This window comes from Poecilia formosa, unplaced genomic scaffold, assembly GCF_000485575.1.
Source record: "Poecilia formosa unplaced genomic scaffold, Poecilia_formosa-5.1.2 Scaffold41, whole genome shotgun sequence".
In the NCBI taxonomy this organism is placed as follows: Eukaryota; Metazoa; Chordata; class Actinopteri; order Cyprinodontiformes; family Poeciliidae; genus Poecilia; species Poecilia formosa.
In genome coordinates, this window is record NW_006799980.1 from 2,934,906 (window position 1) to 2,945,025 (window position 10,120).

At 44.0% G+C, this 10,120-nt stretch overlaps 1 protein-coding gene and 1 long non-coding RNA gene across 9 annotated transcripts in view; one reads left to right on the forward strand and one right to left on the reverse strand.

Moving 5' to 3' along the window:
• LOC103137587 (uncharacterized) overlaps positions 1 to 3,646 on the reverse strand; it is a 16,288-nt gene extending 12,642 nt beyond the window's left edge. Inside the window, exons 1-2 of one of the 3 annotated variants that reach the window (XR_001662004.1) lie at positions 3,395 to 3,646; positions 791 to 2,148 (exon numbers count right to left, since the gene is read on the reverse strand). This is a non-coding gene — a long non-coding RNA (uncharacterized LOC103137587). The other 2 variants (XR_476164.2, XR_001662005.1) reach the window with 2 other exon arrangements.
• The window catches only part of ankrd27 (ankyrin repeat domain 27 (VPS9 domain)), a 49,309-nt gene that overhangs the window by 26,189 nt on the left and 13,000 nt on the right, over positions 1 to 10,120 (forward strand). The gene's annotated exons all lie outside the window — the stretch shown is intronic.

The following is a 10,120-nucleotide window of genomic DNA, read 5'->3' on the forward strand; positions in this document are numbered from 1 at the left end:
TTTTATGCCAAATATACTGAAACCACATGGGCCCCATTTCGTGTTGCCCATTTCTGTCCCATTCCTAGTTAGCCCACAATAATGCTGAATAGAGTCTATGCATTTGACAATATGGGTCCCATTTTAGGTTAAACATATGGGCCTCGTGTAGTTAGCCCAGACAAAACCCATGCCCATTCATCATTACCTATCTAGCCCACAACGACACGATTCACTGCAGTTTTATGAAAAAAAAAAATGTACCTATGCATGGGTGGATCCCAGCCAAGCCAGCACATGGGATCCAGCCATGCATGCTGGCTTAATTGGCTGTGAGAAAGATTATTAAAAATCCATGTACACAGAATGAAAGCGAAGTAGTTACTCTTTATAAATAATGTAAGTGGTTTTATCGTGTCAAAATACTTTAAAAACAACCTCCGCTAGCAACGTAGATTCATTAGTAAACCGATTTTATTCTGCAGCGTTGGCGCTCAAATTTACCGGTGTAGCAGCAAACAGAATGGCACCACAGCGTATTTGAAAATGGCATGGCCCAGAACAGTTTGAAATCGCTCTGCATCCAAATACTCTTACCTTAATAATGGCAGATGACTTATTGTGTGTGTGTTTTAACAATATCAAAAACATCTCAAAGAAAAGCAAAAAAACAAAAAAGAAACAACTAATTAGGTCTCTTTTGGGGTACTCCGGTCATCCGAACCATTACGAGCAGCTCATTTTTTAACTAGCGATTTAAAATCTCTCCCTAAAATTTGATACAATGCAGACAAGACAGAGGTGTACTTACAGTTTCTTTAGTAGAAGGCCAGCCAACCTGCAGACTTCACGCCAACGGACTGATGAGACTACGTTTGATTTTGAAACCGCATATCCATCCGCAGTTAACAATTGCACGTTTTCCAAGAAACGCAAGATTAATTTTGAGATGCTACATCGGTTTAACAAATGTAAAACCGATCTAGCACTCACAAATGTTCTCAATGAAAATAAATAAATATAATCGTCCTTATTCAAATGTGCTTTGGAACTATTTTCTTTAGTGGAGGTGTAAAGTGTCTCTTCAATTCACCAACCTTTATTGGCAACGGTGCCAGAGAAAAAAATGAACAAAAAGGTTAAAAAAAATTATTGGAAAAAGATTAAAAGATATCAAAATAATCATTAATAGATAGAAATGTAAGTTTTTTTATTTTATTTATGCTGACAACTTGGAAAATGTTTATAGATGAACAAACATGCTCAAAATTTTACTCTCGTCTTTCTCACTTGATGAGTTTTGTTTGAATTTATTTTCTAAATATTGTAATATTTTTCACGATGGTCTGATCTGAACTATTTCTCCAAATAAGAATTAAGTCCTGCTGTGAAAAAGCTGCAATAAACATTCTGGATGTCTGAACATCCAATTGATAATAAAATTAAATTAAATTAAATTTAAAAAAAGAAGCAAGGACAAAAGTCCACTCTGAACCATTACCTATTTTGAGTGAGCAGCAGAAGATTATGCATATTTAAAACAGATAATGTCACAAAAATGTTAGAAAACATCTCAACTGTTCTGGTGTAAAATAATAAAAAGAAAAATGTTAGGAGTTCAAAGTGTAGCTTGAACAATACTGAACTGGTTTAAAAAATAAAGCATTGAAGCATATGTTGGTCTTCTGGAAGCCTAGTGTCATGTCAGTGTTAGTAAATGAGCCAGACACAGAAATCATGTAGTGAGCATGTTAGGTTCAAATACAATACATCTTTATGACCTCCAAGAAAGACAAGGTCACCATCCAAGGGGAGCTTTTCATTTTGTAGAAAGAAAAGCTTATACAATTGCTTCTACAATTTACCTTTTATCAACTCCAATACAGGTCAGCTGAGTAACAATTTCCTTAGCTAAAGGCCATCAATCTGACATCTCTGGTAATTTTTTTCAAAGTTTTTATAATCTTGCTCTTGCAGCTTTTGCTTTTGACATAGTGAAAATTTTGAAAGTGACAGGGTAACCACATTGTCTAGTCAGATTTTAACAATTTTTTCCCATTACCCCACATGAAAATGGAATGGGGCCTACATACCCATGCTCAGGTCCAACCCATGTACGGTCAGCCCATGCTTACCTCATGTGGGTTCAATGCGGTCAGCCCACATGGGCTTCCCATGTTGGTCCCATGATACGTAAACTACATGGGCCCCACATAGTGTTTCCCATTTCTGTCCCATCCCCAGTTAGCCCACATAAAAAAGGAATGGGGCCTACATACCCATACCCAGGTCCAACCCATGTACGGTCAGCCCATGCTTACCTCATGTGGGTTCAATGAGGTCAGCCCACATGGGCTTCCCATGTTGGGCCCATGATACTGAAACTATATGGGCCCCACATAGTGTTTCCCATTTCTGCCCCATGTTCACAGTTAGCCCACATTACTGCTGAATGGGGCCCATACATTTAGCCCACATGGGCCAGCCCATATGGGCCCCATTTTAGGTTACCTTATCGGTCCCATACAGTTAGCCCAGATAAAACCCATGCCCTCTCATAACCCATGTAGCCCACAACAAACCCAAGTGGGGCCCACCCATGCATGCTGGCTGGGAAAAATGATAGAAGACATCCAGACTGGACTGGACTGTTCTAAAGTAATAAAAAGAAAAAAGTGTTAGAGGTTCAAAGTGTAGCTAGAACAATGCTGAACTGTTTTAAAAAATAAAGCATTAGCATCATTTTTAATGGCAGTATTCTAGTCTTCTGGAAGCCTAGTGTCATGTTGGTGTTAGTAAATGAGCCAGACACAGAAATCATGTAGTGAGCATGTTTTATGTCCAAATACAATACCCCTTTATGACCTCCAAGACGAGGTCACATCCAAGGAGAAATTTTCATTTTGTAGAAAGAAGAGCTTATACAATTGATTCTACAATTTACCTTTTATCAACTCCAATACAGGCCAGCTGAGTAACAATTTCCTTAGCTAAACGCCATCAATGTGACATCCCAGGTAAATTTTTTCCCAAGTTATTATAATCTTGCTGTTGGAGCTTTTCCTTTGGCATATTGTGAAAAGTTTGAAAGTGACAGGGTAACCATATTGTCTAATCAGATTTTAAATATGTTTTTTCCATTACATCACATCAAAAGGGACCAGGGCCTAAATATCCATGCCCAGGTCCAACTCATGTATGTTTAGCCCATGCTTACCTCATGTGGGTTCAATGTGGTCAGCCCACATGGGTTTCCATGTGGGTTGGACCCCAGTTAGCCCACATAGAAAAGAAATGGGGCCTACATATCCATGCCCAGGTCCAACCCATGTATGTTTAGCCCATGCTCATCACATGTGGGTTCAATGTGGTCAGCCCACATGGGCTGCCCATGTTGGGCCCTTGATAATGAAACTGCTTGGGCCTCACATAGTGTTGCCCATTTCTGTCCCATCCCCAGTTAGCCCACATAAAAAAGGAATGGGGCCTACATATCCATGCCCAGGTCCAACCCATGTATGTTTAGCCCATGCTTACCTCATGTGGGTTCAATGTGGTCAGCCCACATGGGCTTCCCATGATGGGCCCATGATACTGAAACCACATGGGCCCCACATAGTGTTGCCCATTTCTGCCCCATTCACAGTTAGCCCACATCACTGCTGAATGGGGCCCATACATTTAGCCCAAATGGGCCAGCCCATATGGGACCCATTTTCGGTTACCATATTGGTCCCATACAGTTAGCCCATATAAAACCCATGCCCACTCATAACCCATGTAGCCCACAACAAACCCAAGTGGGGCCCACCCAGGCATGCTGGCTGGGAAATAACGGACCGTCTCCCTTATCTGAGGTTCTCACCGTGTCGTGCAGGCTTGGTCTCCTCTCTGCGGTTAGCTGCAACCGAAGCCCCTGCCTCTAGCAAACAGCCAGTCAGCATTCCAGTATTTAATCCGACCTCACGCAAGCGAGATCTCGCTCCCTCCTAGCGGGAAACGACCCGCTTGCCAGCAACTGCGATTTTCTGTCAAGATTATCCAAATCGTAACATCCAGAGAAGCACCATGTTTCCACTCCCACCTGTTTAAGAATTCGCTTTATAGTTCTCGCGCTGACATTCAGAGTATTATATGACAAAGTCCGAATTTTGGTTGAGTGGTTTTGTTAAGGTCTTTCCTCGTTCTGGGCTTTGTGATTCCATGTCCGTGAAAAGCGCTTTCTATGTAAACTTCCCATTATTCTTTATGAATTGCATACAGTAAGGGCATCCGCAAAGTGCCCTCTGTCGCCATTTTCTCAGCAATTAACTGTTTACTCCGTTAACACGGCGTAAGCGGTTTTTCCGAGCCGCCTTTAAACATGAGTGCTACGACCCTCGCGCCGGGTTCATACTTGTGCACCAGTAGCTGGGGCCTGATGCTGCCAGCGTGAGCTGGGCAGGTGTGTGCAGCAAAATGGCATGACACAAAGAACTTTGTACTTTTCCCCCCATTTTAACCTACAGTTTCATAATGCAGTTGGACGTAGGTGATATCAGCTCAAAGATGACTAGCCTAATATAAATACAGCACATTAAGCTCGTTAACAAGTAAACTCGTCTGGAGGCGGGGCTGTTTGTCTCAACGTATTTCGCCTTCCACCTCAGCTGTCCGCACGCAGCTGCCCGCCGGTCTAGTAATCGCAGCACCATATTTCTTTTACGCGTCATGTGACTTGTTGAAGAGATTCCTATTAAAAGGTTTACACAAAATGCACAGAAACCTACTGAATTCTATGAAATTTTTATTATCAACTTCCTTCGTTTGATACTATGCCTACATCAGGACGGAGAGGATCAGCTGATAAAAACCAGCTGGTAGCCTCACGCCGCATCAATCACAGCCGTATCTCCAGCAGAGCAACAACGCTTCAGAAACGTATGGCAAGTATGACATCCAAAACCAACCGCAATCCACGCCTCTGATCATAAGTCGGCTCTGATAATTTCAGACGAGCAGATCAGATAATCTCAGGCAACCGACACGCAGCGGGATTCAAGCACCCCACCCAAACCTTAGCCACGGCCCACCTACCAATCAGCGACGCGCTTCCGGCTGCACACGGTGCACTAGTGGAGAGGACGCTACCCATCCTGCCTCAGTAGGGTCTATGTCGCACCATTCCAGGATCACGCCCCGCGTCCTGGGGCCGAGCAGTGGTTTTGATCATTATCTGTCAACGTCCATTCCTCATTAGGCTTGTTAAGTAAACTTTTCTCTTAAGGTATTTTGCCTTCCACCTCAGCCGCCCTTTAGCTGCTGTCTGCCGGTCTTGTAATTGCAGCACCATTTTGCGTTTACGCGTCATGTGACTTGTTGAAGGGATTCTTTAAAAGTTTTACATGAAATGCACAGAAACCAACCGAATTCTATACAAATTCTTACTAACTACTTCTTTTGTTTGTTACTATGCTTACCCTGGGACGGAGAGGATCAGCTGATGTAACAAGGGTAGATCAGCCTGCAGGCTCCGGCCGTGGTTGCTCTCAAATGCAAGGGCAACGCATTCCCCTCGCACGTGCCAGGCCTTCTTCGTCACTTCATCTAGCAGCTATCATTAACTCTGGTTTTCCAGCAGGTCATTCTGACACCCAATCATCCTTATCTCTCAAGTCCCTCACCTATGCATGCTGCACCTTAACAAAATTTTGTGCAGCTCGGAACCTTCCGTCAGAGTTCTAACCTTCACACGGTTCAATCATCTCTACCTTCAGCTCTCTGGCTCTTCAACGGCATCTTTCTATATCCCCTATAATTTTAGAATCCACAGTCTTCTTTTGTCTACTTTAAGACTTTACTTTAGCCTTTCTCTAGCACTTCGATTCACTTCGTTGTCAGAATCGTGCTACATTAATATAAAATCTTGTCTCTTCAATGAATGATCGGCAAAATTCAGCAATTAAATTTGTCACTCAATATAGCTCATCTCAGCGGTTGTCCGTTTACCATCCCATCCTAATAAATTGGTTTCAGAATGCTCAGAGAGTCACAGCAGGTCCTTTACCTGTCATTTTCACACCATGCTCTTAATTCAGCAAGCTTGGCTCTGAATGCCATCGCCCTTCTCTGAGTCCCCTGTCGCCAGATAAATGTTCACGACTAATCACTGGTGGTGGAGTGTTCAGCATTTTAACCTCCATTTCATATTCAGGAGACCTGTCCACACCTCGCAGACCTATCCTGGCTTTGGCTCTGCCTTTGATGACATCATCCGCGCTGACTCAATCTTCGCTCAAAACCTCTGACCTACTGGCTTTACGCACAAGCTGCATGCTGCCTAACAAGGCTAACGTGCCTGCAGACACCGGCTCATTTTCTCGCCGGATCACCCAGCCACCACAGACCTTTTCAACTGCATCACGGCGTGTAAGCTGGCCTCTGCCTAACAAGGTTAACACGCCTGCAGACACCGGTGCATTTTCTCGCCAGATCGCCCAGCCACCACAGACCTTTTCAACTGCATCACGGCGTCGAAGCCGGCCTCTGCCTAACAAGGCTAACGCGCCTGCAGATGGCGGTGCCTCTACTCACCGGATCGCCCGGCCACCTCAGACCTCTCGAGCAGCATCACAGCGCGTGAGCGGGCCGCTGCCTAACAAGGCTAATGCGCCTGCAGTCACCGACGCATCTTCATGTCGGATCGCCCGGAAACCACAGTCCTTTTCAACGACATCATGGCAGGCAAGCTGCCCGCTGCCTAACGAGGCTAACGCGCCTGCAGGCAGTGACTCATCCTCACACCAGATCGCCCGGCCACCTCAGGCCTCTTTAACAGCATCTCGGCACGCAAGCCAGCCGCTATCTAACAAGCCTAATGCGCCTGCAGACAGCGGCACATCTCCACGCCGGATGGCCTGGCTATCACAGACTTCTCCAACTGCATCACCCACTAACCGTCAACCGTTCAAGCAGAATCATCCAGCCAATGAGCTTTAGCTGTTGGGTCAGCTCAAGACCCTAGCTGCGCTCCTGCAGCCAGCCAGGCCTCGGCCTGGCAGCTTCTTTTGGGGAGACGACTACCCTGAGCTCCAGCCCGAGCCAATCATCAAATCGCTTCATGATGCTCAGCACGAACGTCTTCAGCCGGGCCCGAGCGCCAAGAAAGAACACAGTCTAATAAATCCTTCTAACTAATGTTTTTCTCCGTGTGAGTTTCTCCAGATTGAATTAACACTCTTGCCTTTTTCTCTCTCTCCCTCTTTTTTTTTTTTTTTTTGAAAACCTGATTTTATAACATTTCTTAGCATAGTAACTGCCACAATCGTTCATGTCTTCCACTGTCTGCAGCTGAACAGTGTCACGGTGAAGCTCTCTAAGCAGGAACGAACCATTTAACGCAGATAGGGCGCGTTCAGGGCAAATATGGATGTCTGTTTTTTGATCTGGGAGTGGGAACATTAAATTTTTACTGCTAAAAACAATCTTTGAAAATGCAATATGATTAATTTTGTAAATGACAGGGCCCCAATTTTTTTTTTTAATTTCTATGAACAAAATATAAATAAAATTGTGGAGGGACCCCCTGTTGGTCAGGGCCCCTAGAATTGTCATCACTTTTCCCCCATATACCGCGTCCCTGCTGCAGAGCCACAGAAACCCGTAAAGTTACAGAAAACAAATATACACGTGAATTAAGACAGTTTCTGAGATGATCTCTGCATGAAAAAAGTATAAACATATAAACAATTAAAGCCGCAAGCGGCGTTGGAGGCCCTCGCAGCGAAGCACGCCGAAGGCCTATTGGCAACCGCGGGGGTTCCAGCACCGCTCCGCTCTCGCCACCACCGACGCTCTCGCGCAGTTCCTGCTGCCGTCCGCCAGGCGATGCACACCTACATCTTCTGCAGCGCTCCCTGACGATGCACAAGCGTGATCGATCTGAATTGCAATTTCAAGCTATTGGGCTATTTAGAGGCTAGCAAAGGTCAAGTCTAACAAGTTTACTGCAAATAGGATAATGCATGTATGATTTAGAGCAGTCTTTCTTCCATCGGAAAGAAAGACTGCTCTAAATGTTCTAACTGCTCCTTCCAACAGCTGACTTCCTGTTGGAAGGGGGCGGGGCTAAACTGAAGTCACCAATTGATAACTTAAATGTGATGAACTCTGGTCTGTGATGATACAAATGAAGTTTGATGCAGCTGGGAGCATATATGGGGAAGTTATTCCATCTTGATATTTCATGAAGAATGGCCAGATTTGAGGCTTGGCCACACCCAGATGCTTTGACATAGAAAAATTATTTTGATAACTTTTGACCTTCAATGCCTCAAGATTGTGCTGACTGAGTTTGAAGCCTGCATCTCGAAAGCTCTAGGACGAGTTCGCTCAGATAGGACGTCAATGAAATAGACAAAATTACGACTTTGACCTAAAATGGCTGACTTCCTGTTGGGTTGAGAGCATGGCTCCAAGAGACTTTTTTGTATTTCCTGACAAGCTACATGTGTACAAAGTTTCAGAATTCTGGGATAAAGCATGGCTTGGGGCTGATTTTTTAAAATTTTCTAGGGGGCGCTGTGGAAGAATTAGGCCACGCCCACCAACGATTGCACTGGATTCCTGTTAGGGGGTGGACAAGGATCGATCTCAGTGAGCTTGGTGTAGCTGGGTTGAAACGTGGAATCTAGAGCAAAACGTATGGCAGTCGCGTGACCTCTGACTTCACCACGCCGCCACGGCAACGCCCTCCACTGAAAACTCTTGGCGCTTCAAAGCAAGCAAGACCAACTTATTAGTCATCTGACACAAGATAATCTTGATTAAGTCAAGAGAGCCAGAGTTGGATCTTTCCAAGTAAAAAAAGACACTTCCTGTTTTGAGGGGGCAGGGCTTAGGTGAGGTCAGACTATGATGACATGGGATCGTCAGGCATCCAACCAGGATCCCTCATGCCATGTTTGGTGCCAATTGACCTTTTTATGAGAAAGTTATAGTGTTTCGTTTGTTTCAGCAAGTATGCCAAGTTCGCCACTCTGCCACGCCCCGTGAACGTATACGAAAAGTTAATTTTTAAAGCCCTATGCCTTTACTGCATTCTGACCAAGAATGAAGCCGATAGGTCGAATGCCTGAGGAGGAGTTTGTCAAAGTTCGACATGAGTAAAAATGAAAAATGGCCAAAATTTCTCCTTTGACCCAAAATGGCCACCTCCCTGTGCATTTTAGAGGGGTCCTCCAAGAGACTTTTTTTTCTTGAATCGAGGGTGGGAGGAGCGTCTACCTACGTACCGAGTTTCAGATCTCTATGACCTACGGTTTCCCCCAACTCACATTATGGGGCGTTGTAGAGCAGTTTGGCCATGTCCACTTGCAATTCCACCGGAATCCAAAAATTTTGGCTGAGGGACAATTTTGGGTCAAGTTTGGTGAGTTTTTGAATATGTTAAAGGCCCCAAGCAGCCGCACACAGTGACAGGGAAAATAAATAAATAAATAAAATAATTGAGAAATCTTGCCATTACAATAGGCTTTCGCCAGCGCTTCGCTGCTCGGGCCTAATTATTGATGCTATAAGTGCTAAATAAAGGTTTTATAAATTTGATTTCAATAGTTTTAAATAAGTAGGATGTGATTGGACACATTTAGATTGAAACTAGTGACACACTGACAATGTACACAACATGACAACAGGAAGGGAATTGCTTTTACTTCTGTCTTGATTTGAAAACAGAAATGACTCCAACAGTACGTTACAAGATAACAATGTTGTCCTGTCCATGAGACTCCTGGCTCGTTTTCTGAGATCACTGATCTGTGACCTTTGACACAGATCAAAGCCCATAGTTTTTCCTACTATCTCTGTCAAGTTTATGTTCTCAATGTGTCTTTTGATTTTAAGCTCATGTTTCTTTTTCTGAATGGCTCAGTATGACATTGTGGCTCAGCCACAGACCCAACGGGAAGATGGGAGAATCTGGACAAACTAAAGAAGTTTTCAACTTGGAGATTCATTTTCAAAGCCCTGGTTGAAACAGGCAAAACGCTTTTGAAAGGCATTTCTAAAAGGCTTGAGTACTGTAATGTCGATGAAGATGGTCTCTCTAACTATTAATAAAGATAAAAAACCTTTTTTGAAAATATATATATATATATATATA